Below are 15,785 nucleotides of genomic sequence, written 5' to 3' on the forward strand. Positions count from 1 at the left end.
TATACCCAGGGCCACAAGAAAAGAGAAAACCTGGGACATCAAACAGTGGTGTCTGATAATTCTGTGGGTCCAGGAGCTGCCTCCTCCCCTCGCCCCCCACCATTGGCATCTGCCCTGCTATAGTTGGGCAGATTGTGAGTGACCGTGGGCTTGCCCTTGAGGCCAGTATTCGGGCTAACTCTCCACACCGGCTGTGGGCCTGGCTGGCTGGGCTTCTTGTGAAGATAAGTGCCCCTTTGTGCCTGTTCTTTCCATATTTAGAAAGATGACTAATCTGCTCTCTGCCTGAGAGATAAATGCCTTGTGAATTGTGGTCCTTGCCCAGGTCTATGACTATATTGCAGGAGCCTGCAAGGTCCGCAAGGTCCTGGCACTTCCTGAGGTGGTGCCACCAGGGGATTACAAGCCTGGCCTGAGGCGGCCTTCCCCTGTGCACCTCAGAAGGCAGGAGTCTGCACACCTAGACAGGAACACGCAGGGACACCATGGCAAGCAGCAAAGATAACCTCCATTCTAGTTAGCCTCTTTTCCTCTGGGGGGGAAAAAAAACCTTTTATGAAACATTAGCCAAGGGTTGTTCTTTTGTCTGGGTCATGTGGAAAATCACGTTATTCTAAAAGGAAATGAAGTGGCACTTCTTGGCAGCCAGTTTTGAATTCTGCATTTTAAATCAGTCAACGAGCTTCTGCAGCTGGCGGAAGATAGAATCTTATTTGAAGGGAAGAACGAGAAACTCATCAAAGAATTACAACTCCTTGGGGTAATTTTGATTATAAATAGGACGGATGCCATCTGTCTAGCTTGGCTCCTTCATTCATCCATTTGCTCATTCAGAAATATTATTAGGCATGTCAGTTGTGAGGGCCCTCTGTTCGTACTCAGGATACAAAGATGACAAGACACAAAGATGGGGGCACATAGTGAACAAGTAATTAAAGCCACGTGAGACAGGTGGAAAAGAAATGCATACACAACGCACAGTGACAGCTGGGACGCAGAGCTGCAGAAAGGCTATCAGAGAACGTTTCCCAGTGTAAGCTCTGAGCTTTGGTTTAAGGATGAGCTGGTCTCTAGGTATATCAATAGGGAACGGCGTTCTAGTCAAAGGGAACAGGCCATTGGATTAAAAGTAAAGAACTCCCAAGTTTTAGGCTCGAGAAGCAGATTTTTGCAGGAATATCATGAGTCAGTGTGGCTATTGAGAATGTGGTTGATGTTCTCCCCTCATCAGCGAGGTCTGGATGGATGTACGGGTTTGGGAGCGGTCATGTGTAGTACAGGTGGTAGTTGAATCCTTAGGGGAACATACAGAGCAGAGGTCACAAATGGGCAGCTCAAGGCCATATATATAGTAGTAGATGTGCTTGGTTTGGCTTGCATAATGCTTTTAAATATTTAAATGCATTGCCAACATCTAAAAGCTGGGAGATATAACAAAGAAAGCAAAGAAAATCTTCTGAAAACAAAAATCAGAATATCTGGCAATGCTGAGCCCATATTCTTGTAATAACAACTGGCCAGGTCTGGTCAACTGCTCCCCCTTTAAAAGGTGCACCCAGCTCATCTCTTTGTCTCCCTGTCCATTTTCACTCACACCACCTATTTCGTCCCTGAAGTCCTGAGTTCACAAAGAGAGGGCTAGAGAGCTGCGACAATGAAGGGGCCTGCAGCAGCAGAATCCTGTCCCCCAAGGACGTCCACATCCAAATCCCCAGAACGTGTGAAGAGGCTAGAATACATGGCAAAGGGAAATCAGGGCTGCAGATGGAATTAAGGTTGTCCATCAGCTGACCTTAAAATAGGGAGGGTACTGTGGATTGCCCAAATGGGCCCAACATAATCACCAAAGTCTTTAATAGTGGAGGAGGGAGCCAGAAGAAGTCAGGCAGTGTGAGACGGACTCAGCCTCACGTTGCTGACTTTGAAAATAGGGGGATGGAAGAGTCCTTAAAAATGGAAGAGAGAGGAAGTAGAGGGGAGTCTGAGGAACAGAACTGACTATTCAAGCATGGTCAGAATAACGCACTGTGAGAAAGACTTGATCAACCATTACTGGCTTTGAACATGGACGAGGCCCATGAGCCTCTAGAAACTGGAAAAGGCAAGAAAACAGATTCTCCCCAGTGCCCTGCTGACACCCTGATTTTAGCCCAGTGAGACTACCAACCTAAAGAGCTGTACAAGAATAAATTTGTGTTATTTCAAGCCACTAAGTTTGAAGGTTATGACAGCCACAGAAAACTCATACTTGGCTGGTAGATAAGGAGTAGGCAGGGAAAGAGACTGCTAAAAACCACAGAGATAGGAGAGAACCAGGGAGAAGGCAGTTAGATAATTAGGAGATGACCATTTTCAAGAAGGAGATACTATCAAATGACACTGAGATGTGAAATCCAGTTCTGAAGGCAAAGGATGGAGTTTATTTAGGGGCATTCAGAATTACTAAGGGACATTGTGAGAAATCCTAGTTCCCAGGGTCCACCCCAGGCTACTGTTTTAGGCTCTGATACAAAGACAAGTTTAACTATCCCTAAATGTGATGGCTTGATGTTTTACTAGATTAAATAAGTACCTTTTACTTGTTTACTTAACTCTTACTTCTAAGGCTCCTTGCAGCCTTTCAACAGAAGAAAATCCGTTTGAAATTTAATGGCACATTTTATTAAAGCTATTTATCTGCATGATTTCCATCCCTATGTGGATAATAAACTCCTTGCAGGAGATAATAGGTGCTTGCCAAATATTTGCTGAATGGATAAATGAGATGAATGTAGCCACTAACGGACTCCGTTGTTTTCCAAAGCCAGCAGGATGGACAGAGGTCATTGATCTCTTAAGCCTCTATAAATTAAATAATTCAGGTTACTTATGTACATTCACCTGTTATGTGGGTGAAGTTGTAACTTTCTACTTGGATGCCTGGAATCTTCCACTACTTGTCAGGTCATCAGAACCAGCCAGGATTAATGCCCAGAAGGCTTGCAGTCCTGTGTGACATGGCACTGGCCTAGATACAATGAAACCTTAGATAAAATGAAACCTATCCCTAACCTGGTCCTGGAGGTTGCAGAGAATACCCCCACCTACATACCTAAAGGGCTGACCTAGAAGACTGGCCTCTGAAAATTATCGAGCCAAGAGTGCCAGCCTTGGGCACCCTTGAGCTAGCCACAATGGCCTTCCTCCACTTGGTATAACTCTGAAGTTCAAAACATGACATCCACATTGGCCCTGGACACACTGGATGACAGTGTGACAGAGACCAGATCTACTTCGCCATCTGGGACAAGTTACCCAGGCCAGGGAGCGCCAGTGTTGTGCTGCTGCAGTTCCGAGGCAAGAAAATAATTCCAAATGCTCTGTATTTGATGGAGGGCTGGGATTCAAGGAGAACGTTCAGGCAGAAGGAAGGGCCATGAGCTGGGATCCAGAGGGTGGAATCTGGGAGGTTTTGAGGGACGTCCTGCCTCCTAGGAAAAAGGAAGATCAACCAACTGTGGCAACAGTAATGAGCGACTGACAGAGAGTGCTGACTCTGTGTTTTCATTTCAGTGGTGTCAGGAATGACTGAGACAACGTTGAAAGAGTTGGGATAGAAGCCAGGTTGCAATGATTTAAGAAAATGCTTTTAAAAATCTCAGCTGAGATGGGAAAGTAGGTCAAGATGCTAGAAAGAAATGCCATAATTAAGGAAGATTTTTTAATTTTGTTGTTATGTGCTTGGTTCTATTTTTAGAATTAAGGGGACTTGAACATATATACTATCTGTGGAAGCCAGAGATTTAAAACAAAGGGAAGAAAATGATAAAGGAACAAAGATGGAGGTGAGGTGAAGAGATGGGATCATCAACACTAGCTGCAGGTAGATTAGTCAATAAATATTTATTGAGCTCTTACTATGTGCTGGGATGAACAACACGGACAGATACAATCTTTTCCTAGTGATATTTACAGTCTAGAAGAGAGTGTGTTTTCTGTCACTTTAGTTGCAAGTGACAGAAACCCAAGAGCTTAAGAGAAAAAGAGTAACTTACGTAACTGAAAAAGGTACAGGCATGCCTGCCTCCAAAGACTCAACAGAATGTCAGAATATTCTCTCTCTCTCTCTCTCTCTTCATGTGGTAGCAAATATGGCGGCCACTATTTTCATTATTATAGTCCATAAGGCCCACAGTCTTAGTAAAATAAATAGACTGTATCTCAATCAATGGCTCTGTCGAGATTCTCTGGATTGACACTGATTGGTGCAGGTTTCAGTTATGTGTCCATTCTTGTGCATTAACTGTGGCCAGGGAGATGAGATGTTTTGATTGGCTCCAAACTGGTCACATGTCCACCTCTAGAGCAGGAGTTGGGGTGGGATCAATATTAACTCACCACATGGGCTAACAATAGAAGAGGATGGTTCACAAAAGGCAACTTTGACTTCTTGGAAAGAAGAAGGGACGCTGAAGAGTCCACTGCAGACAGAATGCCCATGAAAAGAGGAAAATGCCTCTCTTATCTTCAGACTGGAACAGAGGAGGGAAGGACTGGTGCCAAAGTGGACAGCTTTGAAGATGCAGGGGAAGAATGGGAAAGTCAGTGCCTAGCAGACTGGCTTTCTTGCAAATGTGGAGGCTCATGCATGTACAGCGAGGATGGGGTAGTGGAAAAGGGTTAAGGTTTGGAAGAGCAGCTGGGGAAAATAAGAAAAGGAGCTGACCCATGACAAAAGGATTATTAAGTTTAACTGATTTTGAAAACCATAAATTTGTCATGGCCTTAATTTGCACAGTTATACAATTTTCTCCGCAGTCTCAGCCCTGAATAATCATACCTATGTCCATTTGTGTAGAAAAGCACAGTGAGGAGCCCAATCTTCCCACCCATTCTGGGACAATTCGGCTGTCAGGCAGACAGACCCCCAGGAGTGGTATTTGTACAAGGGCTCCTAAGCCTTTTGGGAGAAGTGGGCAGAAGGAGAGAGAGTGGGCCTGTATGACACTGACTGTAGGTGACACAATCCTCCCACCTCTCAGGAAACCACCCACTAAGACAGGACACTTCTGGATGGCATGGGGATACCCAGCACTCGGACTGCTCCCAGTCCCTGGCTCCTTCGGGATAGAGAAAGTGCAGGCTGCCCCTGTGGCTGGTACCTGGCAAACACTTCATAGCCCTGTCCCTGGCACTTTTCCCCACTTCTAAGCTGTTGAAGAACTAACTTCAGTGAAGCTCCTCCTGAATACCAGGCACTTTAAGACCGATACCTCATTTAGCCTCTCATCACATTGAAAAGGTGAGTATTGTTATCCTAATTTTATAGAAGATGATATAGAAACTCAAGATGTTGATACACTTGCCCAAGGTGACCCAGCTAAGGAGAGCATGTGGGTGGATAAAGGCCTTGGCTTCCCCTGTCACGTGCCTTCCTGTTTTCTGCTGTTGGGTATCTTGGAGCACTGCTTCTACGCTAGAGTCCAAAGATTTCTGAAGGGCCTCAAAGGTAGTATCAGGGCCAATGGGATTGTTTCCTCCTTTAAAAGGCCTATAATTTACTTGAATTTCAGACTTTGGCCTGGAGAACAGGGAGATACCTCTCAGCCCTGAGTGGGCGTGGACAGGAACTTCAGGAGCAAGTACTGAGCTTGTTGTGGTGTGGGTTACAAAGGACAGGGGCCACCCTGGCTAACCACAGCAGTGCCTTTGCCAGGGATGTGTCACAGAGGGACGGCGGTGGCTTGCAAGAAAGCCAGGAGGAGGCATGCAAGCTGCCAAGTGGAAAATGTTAAGGACAACAAGGATTACAGCTGAAAAAACTTCATTGGCCTTCAAAGGGCAAGGTCCAGGGGGCTTGGCATGAGTTATAACACTCAAAGAGGCCCACCCAAGCCCTACTGCACTGGTAACCGCTCCCATGCTTGTGTCCTAACCAGGAGGACATGGAAAAATGAGTTTAAAAGTAAGCAGTGCATGGAACATTATTTTTAATAAAACTTCCACTTTAAAAAGAAAAAGCTTTTAGTCCTTCCAAACCTCCTCAATGGAGGTGTTATTAAGCTGATCTTATAGGGGAAGAAAACAGAGCTTGGAGAGGAAGGTCACACAGCAAAATAGTAGCAGGGGCAGAAATTCATCCTAGGACCTTCCAGTCCAGGGCGTTTCACTGAGGCCACTTGAAGGGCCTTTTCCAGCACTAATGGAAGAGGTCAGCATGGGGGTTGGTTGCTGCCTCCTTGAATTGCCTAGTTTCACATCAACGTGCTGTTTTCTCCTCTTGTAAACAGTGAATGAGTGAATGGACATTTTACAAAGGAATATTCTTCCGTGAAACGTTGTACAAGGGAACGGAGGTCTTCATTGCTTCACGTTCAGTTAATGGGAAGTTTTCTCTGACTCCTCACCAGGTGAGGCCCTCCTTTAAATAAAGTCAGTATGTCACTTGCTTTCATTGTTGGGTAAGCTCAGGCAGTACATACGGATTTTGGCTTTGGTAATAAAAGGTAAGAAAATGGGACTTTGGTGACACCACATGTTAAGCAGTGACCGCTCTTCACGCGGTCCTTTCCACCTGTCCCCGTCTAAGGCAGAGGCTGCGCTCAGCCAGAGCCACTCACCTGACTTAGTTTGATCGCCACAGCTTTGTTATTGGATTCATGGGCTTTAAGAAAAATGCACACCTAGTAACCAATATTTAACATTTGGGGAAGATCATTAAACAAATTGGATTCCTGGCCTAATTCAAAAACAAATAATTCTACTTAAAAAATGGACAAAGGATATGAACAGACATTTCTCCAAAAAAAAGATATACGAATGATCAATAAGCACGTGAACAGTGCACAGCATCACTAATCATTAGGGAAATGACAATGAAACCACAGTGAGATACCGCTTTACGCCCATAAAGACAGCTATTATAGGAAAGAAAGAAAAAAAGAAAGGTAAATTTTATGTTATATATATTTTACCACAATAATGAGTAAGGAGTCAGATATCCATTTTTCTCAGAAAAAGATAGACTGAGACTATGCAGACATAGAAGGCCCCCATTCTCAGCCAGCACGTTCACGGCAACAGAGGAGGTGTCTGAGCAGAGGCTCCTGTGAACTCACACCCAGGGCGTAGATTACTGTCACCCAAGAAGCCCCCAAGCAGTGGAGTCTCGGGAAGATTAAAAGGATTTATGCAGTAAAGGGGGATACAAATGACAAAGCTAAGGGACCAGGTGTTATTTCTTGGATGTGAAGGTCTCTACCAAGGCTCATAGGACTGGTGACTGGCCAGGTGAGCATTCATTGCCTGGACCACACTGTATCTATGTGTCCCTGTGGCACATACATCTCAGCTCAGGTAGGACTCCATCATATTTTCTGGAAACACCCTTCGGAGTATGAGTGTTTTTCCTGGGTCCGGCTGGTCAGATAAAAGACCACTTACAGCACACGCTATTTCTCACCTGGTATCCAGGTAGCCTGGAGATTCACAAATTCCTCCAGCCAGAGCAAGAAACCCAGGAGAATGATTCCCAGTTGCTGGGGGGTGGGGTGGGAGTGCAAAAAAAAAAAACTAATAATAACTTCCCTCCCACCTTTTAAATTCTTCTGGCTGGGCTAATAATCAAATTAACACGAGACAGATTAACAGGAGAAAAAGTCCAAAATGTATCATGAATATATGCAGGGGTACCATAAGATATTGGGACCTGAAGATGCCTTGAGCAGTTGAGAGTGCCATTTTGGACGAAACAGCAGGGGGCAGGGGTCTGAGATTCCAAAGGAAAAGCAGACAATTTACAGGTAGAGGAGAAAGAGCAAACGTGATGAATTCTTGCTGGGCCACCGGAAACAACGGGACATAGGGAAGTTCAAACAGGCTTTGGTAGATTTCTGCCTGTCTGCTACCTTTAGTCTATATTATGATGCTAAAGTGATGCTCCTTTCCTTTATGTAGGTGTTTGTATATGAATCAATTCAAGCAAGTAAGAGATTCTGACTCTTTTGTTTCTTAATAATAAGTTTAAAATCAATATACCCAAAAGCATATTTGGACTGCCAAAACTTTGGTCCTCCTCACAGTTCTGCCTATTAGGAGCTTTAAGATTGCCACTCTGCCCTAATGACAAACAAAACTCTCAATCGACTGAAATAGAAACAACTCTTCTCAGATGCAAAAGAAAGGGGAAGACCCAGGGCAAACTACTGCCCCTAATATTGGTGAGACAGACAGGCAAGCACAGGGAGTGTCAATTTACAGAACAGAGACCGGGGAGTGGGAGCTGCCAGTGGGTTCCAATGCCGGGGTAGGAAAGCCAGAACCGTTGTTAATGAATTAAAGAAGGTCCAGCGTGGATAAGTCTGAGAATTAAACACTCCAGGGGAACCAGTCTTGGGGGGTGGGGAGTGGGTGGCATAATTTTGTGATTTCTAGCTCCAAGACCTTCGCCAGGTTTTCACAGTAAATATCTGAGAAAGATTACCTCAGGTTTTCAGCAGGGAGAAGCAAAAAGGAACCATTTTGAAATACACCAGAATGGGATGTTCTCTTAACAAGGCCTGCCCTCAGGGCAAACTAGTTATCCAGAGACCACTGCGCTGAGGTATTATCAGAGTTCACCTGCCCTGGGGGAAGGTAAACACCTAACTGGGGCTGACTGTAGTTGTTTGTTAGACCTCAGGGGGTGATGATTCCTAGACATAATTGTGATATTTTAAAGATGCAGTAAGAGCCCTGTACTGGGGGGGAAAGGCATATGAAAAGACGCTCCACATCATATGTCACCAGAGAAATGCAAATTAAAATGAGATACCACTACATACCAATTAGAATGGCTAAAATTCAGCACCCGGACGACACCAAAAACCAGTGAAGACATGGAGCAACAGGAACTCTCATTCGTTGCTGATGGGAATGCAAATGGGTATAAAAACCTTGTACTACTTGACTTACTATAAAACGGAATTAGAATAAGAAGTACTAACAAACTGATAAAAGCACTCACGCACTGACAGTTTCTTTGTCAGCATATGGCGAGTGCCAGCAGCTCCAGTTCCTGCCTGTACCATAAACAGCCTTGACCACAACTTCGGGTGACACAGATCGCCCAACTGCAGGAATTTGGCTGGTACCAACCAGCTCTAGGATGTTGACATTAAAGGCCCATATTGGGGCTGCCAAGGACATTGCCAGCATGTCCAGCAGCCTCCCCCCGCCCCCCCCCCCCCCCCCCCCGATCTCTCTGTTCTGCTTATGCCTCTCCCTCCCTATAAAAACCCCTGCCTGCATTGAGATGGAAAGAGGGGCTTTGAGACGCAGGTCCCCATCTTCCACGTGGCCGCACCTGAATAAAACCACTTTCCTTTACATCAGCACCTGCTTCCTGGGTATTGGCTTTCAAAGCGGCAGGCAGCTGGACCTGCGTTCTGTTGCAGGGATGCAAAATGCACAGCCAGTTTGGAACACAGTTTGGCAGTTTCTTACAAAACTATGTATACTCTTGCCACATGATCCAGTAATTGTGCTCCTTGATATTTACCCAAAGGAAGTAAAAAGTTATGTACACAGAAAAACCTGAACATGAGTGTTTATGGCAGCTTTACTCATAATTGTCAAAACTTGGAAGCAACCAATATGTCCTTTTATAGGCAAATAGATAAATAAATTATGGTACATCCAGACAATGGAATATCATGCATCACTAAAGGGAAATGAGTTATCAAGCCATGAAGTTATATAGAGGAAGCTTAAGTGCATATTATTAAGTGAAAGAAGCCTATCTGGAAAGGCTACATACTGCATGATTCCAACTATATTCCAACATTCTAGAACAGGCAAAGCTCTAGATATGGTAGCTGCTAGGGGCCAGTAAGGAGAGAGAGATAAATAGGTGGACCACAGAGGATTTTTAGGACAGTGAAAATATTCTGTACGATACCTGTCAAATGTTTGTCCAAACCCATAGAATGCACAACACCAAGAATGAACCCTAATGTAAACTATGAACTTAGATTATGATGTGTCAATGTAGACTCATCCGTTGTGACAAATGTACCACTCTGGTGGGGAATGTTAACGGAGAAGGAAATGTATGTACTGGGGCAGGAGGTAGAAGGGAAATCTCTCCACTTTCCTCTCAATATTGCTGTGAACCTAAAACTAATCCAAAAAATGTCTTTAAAGCATCCCAGGAGCTGGCTGAGGTCCCCCCCTGATGCACTGGGATGGTCCTCCGAGAGGAGAAGTCAGCAGCCTGCTGCAGCCACACTCCCAGCGAAACCGGAAAAGCGGTGTTCCTGCTGCCTGTCACATACCAAACCCAATAAGCAGAGACAGGGATTGAATCATTACGGGCGCTTTATTCAGATGGCCGGCGATCTGAGAAGACTGGCGGGTCGTACCCTAATGGACCGTCCTACATTTCCTTTGAAGCCAGCCTTTTTATAACAGAGAACAAAGTGCCGTGAGGGGGTTGAAATTCAGGGAAAATTGGATTAAAAAACTGCAGCATTCTCGCCCTGGGCAGTTAGCTGTCTCGGGCAGTTAGCTGTCTCGGACCAGTGGTGTCTGTCTCTCCCCGGAACACAATGGCTTGGATGTCTCCAGCTGTGCCCCAGGAGGTCGGCTGTCTCTCCTGGGGGTGGTGGGCCATACCTGCAGTTCCTGAAACAACAGCTTTAACATATGCATTACCTACTAGGCTTATTGACTATTTACTAAAATTTTCCAACTCTTGAGTGCCCTATCACCAGGAGAGGTCAGCGACCAAGACTGGCGTCTGCAACAAACACCAGATTGAAGGATAGGAGACGAAATAGACAGAGGATATTTTGTCTCCTATCTAGAAGAAGGAAGCCCATCAGTTGGAGTGGAGTTATTAAACTGGGAGAACGAACAAGATGGTAAATGGGAGGGAGATGATAAGAGTTAAACTACAGTCAGAGTGAGGTGCTGGGGCTGCTGGGGCTGGTTCCATTTGAACCTCAGCAGCCTGAGTATTCCTGCCACATGTGGGAGGCGGTGCTTCCTCTCCCCAGAGAGGGCCAGAGGGGCCCCTGAAAGGGGGAAAGAATGCAAACACATCTGATTCCACCCTGAAGTATATGTATGGAATTTTATTTCTCTGAAAACTTCTCAAGCAATGCCTATTTCAGTAATGTCATCAAATGATTTTTCAGCAGGCAAAGTTTATAATATTCGAATTATAAAGACAATTACAGAGAACGTGGACAAGTTGTGCACACAGAAAATTGTGACTAAGGTCTTACTCAGCCAACGTTTCTAGCATCCTGATGTCCAGTAGGTGCTGACCATCCAGAGCCTGAAAAGTCTCTGTGATATTGGCAAAAGAGTTTCCAACTAAAGGCTGGATTCGCCAATGGACTAACCGACTCCTGGCCCTGAACTGATTTCCTGTGACTGACTTAGCAGTAATAGAATATGTGGCAATACTGTGCTAACATGTCATATAAATCTTCATGTGTTCAGCACTTGATTTCATTATTGTGGGTCTCCCGGGATGTGGATTAGTTTCCTGGTAGGCAGTTTTCACATCGTTTTTGCTTTCCGTAGCCCATTTGTGTGTAGTTAGCCCATCTGATGTTAGTACAAACAAGTATATTGACAGGCACCAAAGCGCAAATTGTTAACCCAGACGGGAGAAGTTTCATAATTTTCTTTCTTTCATTGAATACACATTTCATTCAACAGAAAAATGAAAGTTAGAAGTAAACATAATTCTGCTTTAAAATTAGTTGAGAAAGAAAACTCAGTTGACGTGTTTTAATTAAATTAATTTTAATTAAGTGCTAATGTTTGAAACCCCAAACCAGGAGCAGAAATTCTGGTGAGGCTGATGGGTTGTACACAACAGGGAGAGTTATGCCCCAAAAGCTGAATAATAACATAGCCCAAACTTAGGACTCCCCCACATACTGCACTGCCTCATCTACCTAAAAAATAATGATGCAACCCATTGCATGCTGACATTGGATGGTTCCTAAATAAATCAAGATACAAAGGTAGGACGTACGTTTGTATGTCCTCGAAGGCAAGGAGATGAGTACTGATTGGACAGCTACTATGTGCTCGCCAGGTTCTGGGGGTGGCGCAGTGGAGAGGCAGGGCAGCGGGGAAGAGTTCAGGTCAGGGCGATGGGACACATGGTTCTCTGATGCTCAGAGTGGTCTGGTGCACCTGCATGGCCAAACCCTGTGCGCTCATCTCTCGCTTCCCTACTTCCCCACTTTCAATAAGCTCTGTTGCTTGGAAACTCACATAAAGTGTAAAATGGGAGTGTTGCAAATCAACCTGTCATAAACCACCATGCCCTGTTTTTATTGCCTTTGTGGCATTTCAAGGGGAAAGCCTATATTTAGCCTGTCTTTTGCCGAGAAGCCATGAAGTTTCATTTGCCTGTCGGAGGGGACCTGCGCTCTCACATTCTGATGGCAGGAAGCTTGAGGTCTAGAGATCTCTTTTCTAGGATAGGTGGGGGTTAAAACAAAATATTTTTTTTCTCCCACCGTCTCAGCTCTTCTAGCTGGACTAACAATTAAATGAACAGAGACAGATTAGTAGGAGAAAATCAAGTTTTTAATATATGTGCACAGGGAATTCAAATAAGCATGAAAATCTCAAAGACAGTGAGGAAACATTGGGTACATATGACATTTTGGACCAAAAAAAGCAGGGAAATGGGTTATTAGATTTGAGGAGTGCGAATGGGTGATTTACAGGTAGCTGAGGAAACGGGGCGCACCCATGCAGGCAAATTCTTGCTGGGAGACTCAGAAACGATGGACACAGGGGATCTACCCCCAGGTCCCTGTCTGAACCCTCCTATTGGACGTAATTCAAATTAGGCTAAAATGAACAGCCTCAGATGTCCTTCCTGAAACAGCTTGGTTTTTTTAAAAAATCTTTTGGATGGAAAGGGGGAGAGAGGGCTCCAAGTTTCTTTCTGAGTCTTTTGTTTTTTAATAAACAGCTTAACATCAATGTCCTACAAAGGCAGCTTCCGGGTGGCAAAACTTTGGTCCCTTTGAACAGTGAGTATCCCAGGCACCACTGAAAAACGTGGCTACAACCGCCGTTCCCTAACCTCCTCTTCCATTCCACTGCACAACCTTCAACAGAGGAGCATTTTTAGGAAGTGCGCTTTACATAAAGAAACAGCTGATTGCTATTTCCAGACCAATTTATTCGCCATTATGGGAACCCTCTTTAAGCAAAAGACGTGATCTGTGTGACATCCTTCACCCACCCACTTCCCTTTCTCCTTTCTAATGAAAACTGCACAGGGGAAAAACTCCTCTGCATCAGTCTGAAGCTTGAAAGGCCATCTGGCTGATCCAGGAGGCTACATTTTCCTGTGACAAGAAAATGAGCAATTTGTGTTTTTTTAATGAATGAAAGCAATTCCTCACATTTTTCCCTTCAGAAATAGCAAAAAATTGCAAGAGTCTCAGGAAGAAGTTAGCCAACATTGCCAATATGCCAAAACCTCTACCGATCTGACAGAAAGAGGACTTCCTACTCTTTCTCCACACGGCTGCATGTGTGGCTTCCCCACTTCGTTCCTGCTTTGCTTGTGTGCTGTCTGCGACATCAGCCAGGTTGCAAACCAGTCCCCCACCTCACCCCAACTCTGCTGCAAAGTGTCTCTAACTCTATAAAGCACAGTGTAAGGGGCTTTTCAATTATGGCACAGGCTCTGCTGTCCAAACATCTGGATTTGAGATTTGTGCCCATCCTGTACTCACTATATAACCGTGAGTGATGTTACTTCCCCCAGCTCGGTCTATTTCCTCATCTGTATAATGGAATCATAGTACTACCTACTTCAGTTTCCTCATCTATAAAAAGGAAATAATAACATTACATATCTCAAAGAGGAAATAAAATAAATGCATGCAAGGTGCAGAGCACAGTGTGGTACACAGCAAGCACCCAAGAAATGGTAACTACAAGTATGATGATAATATGAGGATGGCATCCAGAAAATGATTTTCAACTTAGGCTGGGATTTAAACCAATACAGAAGGAAGAGAGCTGTCCTGCGGCCGGAGTGCAGTCTCCCCGAAGAAATGCTTAACAGGTCCAACTGTACAGTTTATTCCACTCACCTACTAGTTGTCCCTAATGCACAGTAAGACCCTGAAAAAGCCACATGCCCTCGGTTTATCTGTACAATTAAGTGGTTGATCAAAATTCATTCAGTATTTATTCAATGGATATTTCTTGAGCACTTACTATGTTCCAAGATGCTGGAAGCACAGCTTTAAACAAAAATTCCCTGCCCTCCTGCATTCTTGAGGGAAAGTTAAATAACAAACAAAACAAAATAAATACAAAAAATATATGTAGTATGTTTCATGGTGACAAAAATTATGGAGAAAAATAAATTAGAAAAAGGGTTCTGTGAATACAGGAGTGGAGGTGGGTGAAGAATTCAGTTTTCAGTAGGGCTGTCAGAATAAGCTTTGTGGAGAAGGTGAAGTTGGAATAAAGTCCTGAGAAGATTAAACAACAAATAATCCAGGTAACTGGAGGGAAAGTTCTCTAGGAGTGGAAACAACAAGTGCAAAGGTCCTGAGGCAGCAGGATGCCTGGTTTGCTCCTGTGTTCAAAAAGACAGCAAGCAAGCCAGTGTGGCTGGACTGGAGTGAATGAGAACAGGAGTGAGCAGAAGACGAGCTCAGGAAAGGTTCTAGGGCGGGACTGGACACTCTAGGCCAGTGCTGTCCGACAGAAATATGACACAGGCAGAAATATGAGCCACACACATAATTTAAATGTTTCTATTAGCCACATTAAAAAGTACATAGAAACTCATGAAATATTTAAAACATTGTAATTTCAATATATAACCAATAGAAAAATTATTAAGAATTTTGTCAGTTTTATTGACATACAATTGACATACAGCATTATATTCAAGATGTACCACATAGTGATTTGATATATGTACAAAATAATTAACACAATAAGTTCATTTAACGTCCATCACCTCACAGTTACATTTTTTTGTGATGAAAAGTTTTAAGATCTACTCTCTTAGCAACTTTCAAATACACCCTACAGTATGGTTAACTATAGTTGCCCTGCTGTGTACTACAGCCCAGAACTTATTCATCTTATAATTAGGTGTTTGTACCTTTGGCCGCCTTCACTCATTTCCCCCGCTGCCCAGCCCCAACCTTTGGCAACTACCAATCTTTATATTCTTTTTTTCCAAACTAATTCTTCAAAATTCAGTGGGTATTTTACATCCCAGTTTAGACTGACCACACCCTCAGGGCTTTGTAGCCCCCTGCAACCAGTGGCTACCTCCCTGCACGGCAGAGCTGTAGAGCTGCAGAGGCCCTTGTGAAGAGTTTGGCTTTTGCCCTGGAAGAGGAGGGAGCCACGAGAGGTTTCTGAGCAGGGGAGTGACATGCTCTGACATATTTTAAAGGACTGCACTGGTTGCTGTGTTGACACAGTCTATGGTGGGGTGGGAGGAGAAGCAGGGAGACCAGATGGGAGGCTGTGGTGGTAATCCAAGGTGGCGTTAGCACCCCCCCTCTAAGGGTAATGGTGGAGCTGGAAAAACTGATTGAACTCAGAACATATTTTGAAGATGGAGCCAACAGTGTTTCCTGACTGATTGGATGGGGTATGAGAGAAAGAGAGGAGGCAAGAAAGAGACCAGGGGGAAAACATTATGTTTGCATCAGTTTTAATCACTTGGCCAAAGTACCCACGTGTCTGTCTCTGTAACACAAATACACACACACAAAAACAGCATTCAGGAAAAAGGAAGC

The sequence above is a fragment of the Desmodus rotundus genome, chromosome 3 (assembly GCF_022682495.2).
Source record: "Desmodus rotundus isolate HL8 chromosome 3, HLdesRot8A.1, whole genome shotgun sequence".
Classification (NCBI taxonomy): Eukaryota; Metazoa; Chordata; class Mammalia; order Chiroptera; family Phyllostomidae; genus Desmodus; species Desmodus rotundus.